We start from the raw sequence: 12,262 nt of genomic DNA on the forward strand, positions 1-12,262 counted from the left end.
ACCCTATCCACCAATGCAAGAATGCCGGAGAGATGTTCTGGACCATTTGAAACCAACCAACAAAAAATATAAACGAATGGCAAAACATCAACAATTAATTGAAAATACATGCGAAATGCAACTCGCAAGCTAAGCTAAATTTTGGCACAGGATGAAATTGCATACCAGAAAAAAGTGAAGATTTTGGCGGAAGCGCTGATCAACTAAATCCCTCACTCTGTTCACTGCTTCTTCAACAGAGTTATCTAAATTGTTGATGATATAAACCTCGTAGCCATCCTCGAGGAGCTGCAGGGCGGTGTGGCTTCTGATGAAACCAACGCCTCCAGTGACTAGAACGCACTTGTTGAAGCCTTCCTCTAGTTGCCCTTGTGACCCCATCGCCAATTTTGGTTTTGGTTTCTGCAATAGCGAAATTCTCCGAATGCTTCGATTGATATTCCTCCAATTATGATGAGTTTGTATTTATAGAGAGAAAATGGGGACAATTCTGCTAAAAACGGAACGTGGGAGGAGATGATGATGAAGCCCAGTAGGAGAGCGGAATCGAATGTGGGAGTATGGTGTTTAAAGGAGGCTTTGACAGAGGGCGAGCTTGTTCACGGCGCTGCAGTAGCCTCTGTTTGTAACATGTTCCTATAGTTCCATAATAGGAAATGATAGTGAGGAAATGATAGTGCGGAAAGGCATGGGATTGATGATTTTTCCACAAGAAAAGGGCGGGCTTTCTTGATTTTTGGTATAGAATCCTTTCTGGTGAGCTTTTGTGCTTTCTTGACTTTCCGTGCTTTTTTGATTTTCCGTTGTTCCCTTTTCTAGTTCAGATCAATGGTTGAAAGTGTCTCACTTGATCAAACGGAGCAGGATAAAAGTGTTGACAAAGAAATTGATGCATAGGAAGGGTGCTTTTTTTATTTTCCGTTGTTTTCTTTTCTAGTTCAGATCAACGGTTGAAAGTGTCTCACTTGATCAAACGGAGCAGGATAAAAGTGTTGACAAAGAAGTTGATGCATAGGAAGGCCTATCGGCCTAATTAAGAATGTTTTAAAACATTCTATGGAGGTTAAGTCTTTACTGTCCACCGAATAGTTATTGATAATTAAAGTAAAATTCTAGAAGCTCTATTATAATTTAATAAATATATATGATTAGTTAACAATTAGATGATTGTAAATTAGTAATATTAATATGCGTAGTCTAACAAGGCGAAGAAGTTGCCCGGAAAGTTATGAAAATTTTGGTCATATTTAGAGAAAATCCGGCAAGGATTTTTGTAAATCCAAGTTATAATTGTTAAACTTCAAAATTTTAGGTGTCCAAGACGTTTTTGATGGTGTTGAATCCATTTCCACCATCAAAAACATGATTCAAACACTATCTTTACAAGATTTTTTGAAATTTGTTTTCCTGGATTCCAGCAACTTTTGGTCGTCCGAACAATTCCTCTGCCTCAACTTCATATTAATATATAACAACAATCATAATTATCTAATTTTTAAATTGTGATCTAACTAAATACCAAATTAGTGTATAAGATTTTCATTTTATTTAAAGTTAACTATCTAAATTTGTTGAAAGTACATTTAAATTTAATAATATAGTCTTTTGTCATAATTTATAGCGCTAATTAAATTTTTTATGTTAAATTTATCTTTATGATAGCATTAATATGGTGATGATATTTCATAATACCACAACCAATAACATAAATAATATACTTCTTTGGCGAAAATCACATGGAATACCACACTAGTTGGTTCGAAACGCGTCGACAAATGGTATTCCATGTGATTTTCGCCGAAGAATCTCTCACAAACTTGATATGGATCACAGAAGCCTAAACTCGTTAATATACTTTTTTATTACATATATTGTTCCTCAAATTATATAGATTTGGTAATTGATTTATACATTTAATGTTCAATCAATATTGTACTTACACCTTATAATTCAACACCACCAAGTTGATAAACAGCATAACACCTTATTTGTGAGTTAAGTGATTATACAACTATTTGAATGCTTAATTAATTAATGACGATTTACCCACTTATCTTTGTGACTACGAGGGAGCACATAATGTTCTTAAACTAAACCTATACAAGTTGTATGACAATATTTTTCAAACTTTGACTTCATATAGTTGATCTAAATTATATATCCAATTAAAGTTCTTTATACAAATTGTACGACAATACTTTCAAACTTTGACTCCATATAATTGATTTAAATTATAAATCCAATTCGAGTTGAGTTAAAATTGGATGTTAAGTTTTAATGTTTGTAGTATATTTGTATTTTCATTATTTTCTAAATAAATCATCAATATTTTTATCTTTCATTGACATTAATAAACAATACCATTTATTTTCTTCAATTTTACGTGGATCTTTATAATTGACAAAATATTATAACTATATATATAAAGTAATGAATCTATATATATAAAAAGAGTAGTTATTACAATATAATATTATATATATATATATATATATATATATATATATATATATATAAAATAATGACCATTTAAATATATAAGGATATAAATATTTTAATTGGAATATATATGTGGGTGTGCAAAGGTTGGAATATACATATTTGTGTGTGGGGTGTTGAAGGTGGATAGGGTATAAGGTGATATAAATAATAAATAAGGATTCAAGAACTTATCTATTGAGTCCTCTTTGGTCATGGTAATTATATATATCTTTTTCTTCTCTAGATTCGATAACTACATTCTAATTAACCTAGTTGAAGTTCTTTATTGTAGAATTTTGCAAGTTTTTCTTGGATAGTTCTAGGAATCGATAATTCCAAGAGTTGGGCAAGTGTTGCAAGTAGTGATGATGATGATGATGAGTTACTTCCTAGTCTTGGAAGTACCTCCCTCGTTAAGAGGGAGTGTTGATTTCTGGTAGCTTGGGAGGTACTCCAAGCCCTAGGGTTCGGGGTTTGGAGGTTGGAGCACCACAAAAGAGCTTTGTGGGTTTGGAACCCAAGATGTGGGCTTTGCACCCAAGCATGTGGGTGTGAATCCATGAGGACTATTGGACATGTGATAGATGGAGATGATAGAGGACGTCGAGACAAACTAGACACATAAAAAATAATCAAAATTCGAGTTGTCTATATGGAGAAATTAATTTTAGGGTTAATGAGTGGGTTTGGTCAAAGGTCGACTAGGTGTTTAGAGGCCTTATGACAAGTTGTTAAGCACACATGAGTGATTTGTTGAAGCCCTTGTATTTGTGTATACATATAAGGTGACTTGAGATCATTTCCTCACATCCCAAGTGCACAATTCATGAGAAAATCACATCTGAAGTTGGTTGTAGCCGTAAGAGACCAAGAAAGGAGGACGAAGAGCATGTTTTTATGATTGTTTGATTCTGTTTAGGGTGCAGATCAAGGAAGACTCTAACGAAGGTAGAAGAGGGCAGTTAGAGCACTTCTTGGTGATTATTATGGGGCCGAAATGATCAGATGTAGGGGTTGAGTTTGATAGAGATTCTGGGCAGTGTTTAGGTGGTAACGTTGCAAAGAGGACAAGCTCAGCCTAGACAACAACAAGAGGGCCATGACCTCTATCTTGGAGTGTAGAAGGATTAGACTTTTTAGAAAATGAGAAAGGCATACATATTTTCTTATGTTGATAATTACTTGTGATATTCTTGTAGTCTTATTATCTTCTCTTTATGTTCTTCTTTTATCTTTGTTTCATTAAGCAATCATCAAATCAAAACATGAAGAACAACAACATTAGATTTAGGCAGTCAACTAGGTTTAAATTCCCTCTATAGGGGAAAACTTGGTCAACCTCTTCCACTATTAAATCAAATTGAGATAGACCAAAACCTTAGACCCAAAAGACTTTCCTCCTCCACCAAGTCATCCTTCAAAAATGATTCAACAAACTTCAGTAGTCTCTTCTTGTCCAACAGATTCAGCCCAACAACAATCCATAATTTTGACCCCTAGCTTCCAAAATTTCCTTTAAAAATGATTCAACAAACTTCTGTAGTCTCTTCTTGTCCAACAGATTCAGCCCAACAACAATCCATAATTTTGACCCCTAGCTTCCAAAATATTGGCTCTACTGCAGATCTGAAATTTCGGCCTCCCCAGCAACTTCGGAATTTCGCATGTGTGGGAGTAGAGAGAGAAAATTTGACTTCCTTTTGCTTGAAAAAGACTCACTTCTCCTTCACTAGGGTTTTCTTCCTTTTCCTTGAATTTTGAACCTTTTTTCTTCACCAACAACTGTAGATCGAACTTCTTGTGGATTTGCTCCAAATGAGGTAGAGCAGTTTCCTTTATATAGTGGTTTCTGCCTCTCAATTAGGTCGACTTGTCTAGGTTGAGGCCGACTTGGTGGAGGAGGCGTAGAAGACCTAATTAAGGGTATTTTACATATTGAAAGGGACAAGGAATCTTGACAAAAATGATAGAAGCCTACAATGGAGGCTTTGACCTAAAAATCATTAACCCAAGCTTGAACCCCATGCTTTAATAAGTCAATTTATTTTATAATAAAATTTTGTTTTCTTTCTTTTGACAAATACACTACATCATGACTCAAATATAATTATGAAGACTGACAGTAGTTACATTTTTCAAGACTCCCTCTTAACTAGGGAGGTATTCATAATTACATATAACAGAGGTACATGGAAGATCTCAAAATGATATGCTCTTATGAAGAGTCACAACAAATGCAGTGCTACAAATTATATCTCTGACCAGGGTACTCTAATCGGGTGGGACTAAGGTGTACTCAAGCTTTAACCACTCTAGGTACCATCAAGATTTTAAGCTCTAACACCAACCCAAGGATCTAGTTGTGTATCCAAGGTCAAAGCTCCATGGCCAACACCACCCTCCCTACTTTGGGATGTAAACATCAACACATAGGTCGACCAGATGTCCTCCCAAGCATCTTGTTGCCACAAGATGCCTTTATCTCTCCAAATCATATATATATCTACCAATCTGAGCATGCTTCAAACGTTCAACCTTTTTAGAGAGATCCTACACAATAACAAACCCAATCAGTGATAAACCTTCAAATATATATACAAGTAAACACAAACCTTTGGGGTACTCAATCATTCTGATGCTACATATATCATCAAGAAGTTATCCAAATACAACTTGTCAGAAGCTTTTTTCTTCTTTCATTTCTTCGGTAGCACCGAATATAGCCTCAATACTTCTCAAATATTTTCTTTGCAAATCCAATTGTAGTACTTTCATTCATTCTTCAAGGTATTCATTATGACTATCATGATATGCCCTCCCTCTCAACTGGGAAGATATACCTTTTCTTTTATCCAAGCTCCCTCTCAATTTAATAACTTCCTTCTTTTATAACATTGGAGAAGCTTCAACATTTCAAGGATTCATTTTTTCTCATGGCATCAAGGTCATCTTGATCATCATCATTCTTATAGCTTCTTTCACCATGCTCATCATTATTATCATCTTCAATCATGAACATCTTCAACATCTTGAAGATTATGTACATACAAAACTTTAATAGAAAGTACAACCAAATACAAATATACAGAAGAACGAAGTCAACTATATCAAAATGATGGAAGCATCAAAACATTTAGGCTTTAAACATCAAATACCTAATCTTAGTTAGGTTCATAATCAACAAGGGTCACATCATTTTACATACTAGACTTCAACTTCTTGCTTGGGTTCTGTCATAAACCCTAGATTCCATCTTCGAGACACAAAGCCTTAGATATCAACAATAACAATCCAATCATAGTACTACACACCTAAGGTTTCAACAATATGCTTTTAGAATTTACATGTCAAACTCTGCTAGGGTTAGTTGAAAACCCTATATTTTATCAAAGCTAAATCATATCAATAATAAAAAATAAATTCATCATGCCCTAGAATATTAATCTATAATATGGTTTTGTTACAAACCCTAAATTTCTAAAGCATGAATATCAACAATTAGGTTAGCATACCAATATTTCATCTATAGAGTCTCATTCCTTATATCAATTCTTTCTATGATGTAAACCCTAGATGCAAACATTAATTTCCAAAATTAGATAACAATTTTGACCAAGCTAGGGTTTCAATCACGCGGAAGAATATACACCTAGGTTTCCATTCCTAGGATCTTACTATAATTATTACAACAATTTTCTTCATAAACCATAATTTACCAAACCCTAAAAATCTAGGGTTTCAATATATAACCTATACATTAACAACAAACCCTAAAGGACTAGGGTTTTTACTTCAACATTACTAAAACCCTAAACATAAAAAGAATATGATTTCATTATGTGTTCTAGATTTTTTTAATAACAACTAAGTAAACTAGGGTTTCATTATCAACATTGGCATAACCTTAGCATCAAGAGGTATAGTTTTACAGTGAACCCTAAGGGTTAGGGTTTCAAAAGAATGACAAGAGACAGTATAATGAGGGTAGATTCAATCTAATGATTAATCACCCTAACAAGAATCCTAAAACATTAGACATAAAGATGTCAGTAATATAAAACAAATTTCAAAAGAAGAATGATCATACCTTTTGCAACAAAACTTTTAAGACATACCTTGAGTTGTTATTTAACAAACCTTGTAGGACATCAATTCTTGAAGGGCTTCCTTTGCAACATAACTTCTTTCATGATTCAAGTCTTTCCTTTGAAGTCTACTCCACAACCTTTGTGTACTCTGCAAGCTTTTCGTAGCAAGGAAAATATAAAGAAAAAGTTTATGAGTATATAACACAAACAAATCTCGATGTGAGGAAACCAAATATGAAAGATGAAACAAAGAACAATATACTTATATTTTGGTAAAATGGTGAAGGCTCCCTCTTGATCCAATATTTCTTAGGGATACCTACAACTTATCAAAACAATTTCAAGAAATTTTAGCAGGACATATTCGATCTATGGATCCTTAAGATCAAAACATAAAACATTACAAAACTTTGAATAATAGATTTAGAAGGATATGTGAGAGAATACTTAATAGTATAAGTCTTTGACATCAGATTATTTAGTCTTGTTCTTCTTAGCTGGAGGTTCATCGACAACATTTTCATGTTCTCCTTCTCTCTTCTTATTTATTGGATTTTCTGGAAATTGCACTACAAGAAAAAGACCTTCTTGCGTTGGTTTTTGCGGAAGCCCCTATAAAACTAGCCCAAAAACATGTTTGTAGCGAAGGTGGGCGGACGAATGTTTCAACATATGTTTTTTGGACGGTGCGTCTACAATATACAAACACATCGATACTTTACTATCCATACAAGCACCGATGTTGCATATAACATGGTGCATCGTGGAAAAATTATTTTTATAAAATAAAAAAACACGGTGCGTTAAATAACACGACGCACTGGTGCTTGAATAATTGATGGCACCAATTCCCTTTATGTATTAAAACATCCAAGTGCATACCACTAAGTAGAAATGCTATAGTTTTTAAATTTCAGAAAAATGTGGTGTTATTTTCCAATGATGCACTGGTGCAGTAAAACTAAAACACCCCAAGGCATCTACAAAAGAGCACTACTGAGTGATTTTTAATTTTTAAAAATAGAGCTGTGATATATTCTGACGAAGCACTGGTGCAATACCTATATTAGAGCGTTCTGGAGTGTCCTAAGAAGTCCTAAGAAAAACACTGTGAAATAATTTTTAATTAAAAAAAAAAACACAATGCTCTTGAATCTATTACACACTAGTGTAGTTAGCGTAACACACTAGAAGAGGGTTAAATAAAAAGCCCTTCTGGACGTAAATTTAGTTTTTACCATCTATAGTGCTGGAGAGCTCTAAAGCACTAGTGTCACTCTTACCTCATGCAAGCACCCTGATGTCGATGCTTCTATTGCTCACCATCCTTTCGTACCATGCTCACTTCCTGACTTTCCAATTTTTTCACACTATGCTAAAATTTGTTTTTCTCTATTACAATGACCAAATGTGTGGTGTGTTCGATATATTCAGCTCACACTAATAGCGATGCACCCTGTATATTTACAGCATGCACCGCATTTTGGTGTGTGAACACAACACACTATGATTATCGTGGTGTGTTTCGTAAATAAAAACGCACCGAGAATTCGATAAATTGTATGTCGGTGCATTACTCCCAATGCGTTTATTTTTACCAAACACACCACAAAAATAATATTTAAAAATAAAGTTCCAACTCGGTGCATTCAATAACCTGAATGTTCTGTGCCGATGCGAAAAGGTTATAATTGCGCACAGGTGCACAAGTGTGACACACCCCTATGAAAAATTAAATTTGTGTACAACCAATGGTGCGTCATAATTATGTGCACACCGTCGTCAATGCGGTTATGTTTGGAAGCACACTGGAGATGGTGCATGACTGTGTTTTGAGTGCACCGATTTTTTTTTCTTCTTTTCTTTAATTAAAATTATGTTTCCATATTTATAAATACATGTTTCATTTAATAAAAACAAATGTATTTTATGTATAAGGCTAATGTATTTTACTTGTGAATCACGTAGCAGAGACGTCAACAGAAGGAGCAGGAGTAGTAGGCGAACCCATACAACATGGTAAGAACATGGGAGGCTAGAGAGAGGGAGAGGGATTTATACCCTCACTCTATTATTGTAGTTACTCAAGTGCTCTTGAGGAGTGTAGGCCTCCTTAAGTACTATGAGGAGGCTACATCCCTAGAGGCGCACTCTATCTTATTGTTGCATCTGATTCACTAATGGATGCCCAGGAGCAGGCTTTCCATGTCGATCCTGGGGCGTGGTATAGGCCCACTCAAGAGGACATATGCTTTATCATGACCCTATCGAGGAGAGGGGTGGATTGTCCCCAATTCCCTGATGTCCCCCATGGGGTTGCAGCAGAGAGTCAGCTTGCCTAAACTCAGAGATATGTTGGAGCTCATGCAGTCCTTCCAGCCGATTTTCATGTCTGTGGAAAACAACTATGGATTTCTTCTTTTTCCACACAGGAGGTTAGGTGCCTCTCTCTATTAGTCACCACCATTGCACACTTTGGCAGTGATGTGTAGTGCATTAGTTGCCCTGTTTTGTATTATGTTGACTCTTTGATTCGAGAGCCACACTGTATCAGATGATCTACCATTTTTTTGAGGCAGTTTTGCATGGCTTTAGATAGATGTTGTGCGTTGAGACAGGAGAGGGCGACCTTCCCATTCACTTCATATATATTTTGTTTATTTTTTTTATAGGTTTCCAGAGACAAGACCTAAATTTGACTGTCGACCTCCTACGCTGATCACTGAAGTCCAGATGCACATGCGGGGACAGACGATGCCCAATAGCGGCCTGCCAGAGTATTCGGCTAGGATTTCTATCGAGGAATTGGTGCTACTAGCCAGTGAGGATGACCATGCATTTGTTGCATTGGCGTTCCTGTATGTGGGGATTGGTTAGAAATAGAGCCTCAACATCCTCTTCACAACAACTGAACATCTAGATGATAAAGGTAATATTAGTGTTTTCTTTAAATTAATCTAGTTTCATTCTATTGTTTTAATTAATTAGAATGAAATTTATTCTAGCATGTTCTTTAACTTGTTTTATTAAATTGTTTAATGAAATTGCCTAATTATTGTTGTGTACTATATAATTTGTATACATTGGCACATTCGATGAGGACATGCCTCCTCCCCCATCGGATGGATGAGATGAGGAGATGGGCGAGGGTGCCTAAGAGGGTGAGGCACATCCTGAGGGGGGCATGGGCGTCCGAGGCCATAAGGTTGGTTTGCAATTTCAGATGAACTACTGTGACAAATTGGCCTGATTTTTTATTGACGTGGAAGTTGCCCTACAAGGGCTTGAGCTATTAGTATGGATCTTAGTTTTGTGGATCTGTACAGGGATTGTTTGCATGAGATGATGTCACTTATATGTCATATCATCGGAGCTAGTAGGTTACTCACACCGATGAGGGATGCAAGGCATGTAGTGGTAGACACATCAAATAAGGGTGGTGATGATGATGATGAGGGTGATGATCATGATCATGATCATGATCATGATGCTTTTGGTAGTACCACCCCATCGAATCATGACTGTCAGGGTGGTGGTGATCCTTCTGGTAATACACCTCCTCGTTAGTCACCTGATGTTGAGATGCTAGAGCTAAAGGATGTGCCTTATGTTTATCCTAACAGAGCAGAGAATCCACCTCCTCCTCCACCTCAAATTCTGACAGACTGCATTGAGACAATAGTTGACCATCCATCATCTTCTACTGTAGAGTAGCCACCTCCTCTTGATCCACCTCAGCTAAGTTCGACAAACCTTGAGGCAGTAGTTGACCATCCATCACCTTCTATTGCAGACCAGGCTGAAAATGTTGATTTATAGTAGCATTATAACGTACAATATGTGAAAAAAAGGGTAGTTGCTATCATTTGTAAACCATTAGTCACTACTAGTTAAGTGCGCCCCTCATGCTTTGCGTTGCCAGCTTTGCTTTGTCTAACCCCTTTGACCCCCTGCACCTATAACATAACTATACCCCACTTAAGGCTTCTTTCGAGGAAGTGAAAGACGGTGGAGGGGCACTAGACTGACTCGCTTTTCCAAAAGGTTTTGTCTTCGCCTCAATCCGCCTCTTTCCCAACAACTCCAATCGCCTATCCCTGCCCTTATTGACTTAAAGCTGGGATACTTAGACCCAGACCCCCACGACTATTAATAAAGCACTGCTCTTTCCTCACATCTACCTAACCAACAACGACTACCCTTAACTAAGTTAAGAAAGGGATGCCTTTCCCCTGTCGGGCCCACCGAAATGAACCTGATGCACTTTGGCCTAATTAGGGAGTGAGGATGTGCTCTTAGCCTCAAAATTTGCAGGGAGGCTAGGATGCATGTATTCCATAATACCCATAAATTGTTTTGGGAAATTCCATCCGGAGACAGTTTTATTAAAATAATTAATTATTTTTAATGGGTGCCTAAGTCTAAACTTAGGAAATTCAAATAATTAGAGGGTATTAATCTAACTGTGGGTGAAACTTCTAGAAGAAGACAAGGATCAAGCCAAAATGATTTGAGCCATTGGTTAGGATCTAATCTGGGTCGTTGATTCTCAACAAAAGGATTATAAGAGGAGGCTTGAGGGGCATTTGGAAGACACATCGAGTAGAGATCAGAAGATCGAATTTCTGAAGCACAACAATTACCAGGAAGAGAATTCGAAGTGATATTTTGCAGTGAGGGGTAGGATAGCATTAGGAGAGAAGTTTTTCTTAGGCCATAGAGTACAAGGCAAAGAGGGAAGAACGATGTCCAAAGAGGATGACGCTGGGCCACGTAGAGTTGACGCAGTGGCAGTGTAGAGCCTGAAGGGAGATTGAATTCCTGCTAAGGAAATTGAGTTTCAGAAGCTAAGACCCGAGGTGTGAGACAGGGAGGCTGAGTTGAAGTTTCGAGCAACCAGAGAGTTAAAAGGAAGAGCAACGCAGTCCCCAGTAGAGGTGATGCAGAGACTGTGTGGGGTTGACGCAGTTCTGCGCAGAAGGGACACAGAGGCTCATTTCCAGCGAGACCAGAGCCAAATCTTCTAGTGACAGGGTGAGATCATCTCACTATTTCGTTTTGTCCAGTTTCTCTTTGTATCGGATAACTAGTTGGGAATCCAAAAATTGTACTCATAATTACTGCTGCATAATAATAAAACCCTCAGTTGTTGCACCGGTTTTCCCGCATTCGGTTTTTCCGAGGACATTTGTCAAAAAATAACTTTGTAGATTTGTGTGATGCTTATTTCTCTCCTGTGTTGTATTTAGTTTCTGCAATTTTATTTTGGTGTAGGCTACAATGTATGTATTTCATTATTTGTCGTAGAAAACTGCAAGTAACTTGTTCAATTAATTTAACAAGTAGGTGAAATATAATCAGTTTGTTTTAGTAGGAATCGGGTAACCGATTTTGCACATGGTATCAGAGCACAGATTGTGAGCAAAATAGCTTAGAAGAAGAAAGGAAGAGGATTTGAAAATTATTGTAGAGGCAACAATTCGAACCCCAACAAGCAGCGCAGTCCTTGGGCTAGAAGGTCAAAGTTTTTGAGGAGAAATTGATTTCTCTGAGAGAGTTGACAGAGAAATTCGATCTCCAGATCGAAGCTTTCCATAGGGAGAAGGGAGCAACATTTTTTTCCTTGCACAACAGATCTTCAACTAGGACGCAAACATTTTGCATTAGTTGCTAGCAGAATAGCGTCAGTGGGA

The 12,262-nt window shown here is 36.8% G+C and overlaps 1 pseudogene; it reads right to left on the reverse strand.

Annotated features, from left to right (window-relative positions):
- Positions 1-493: 493 nt before the first annotated feature.
- The window catches only part of LOC149190249 (uncharacterized), an 82,851-nt pseudogene continuing 71,082 nt past the window's right edge, over positions 494-12,262 (reverse strand).

The sequence above is a fragment of the Pinus tabuliformis genome, chromosome 3_1 (genome assembly GCF_031772625.1).
Source record: "Pinus tabuliformis cultivar Carrire ecotype Pingquan chromosome 3_1, CPIR1, whole genome shotgun sequence".
NCBI lineage: Eukaryota > Viridiplantae > Streptophyta > Pinopsida > Pinales > Pinaceae > Pinus > Pinus tabuliformis.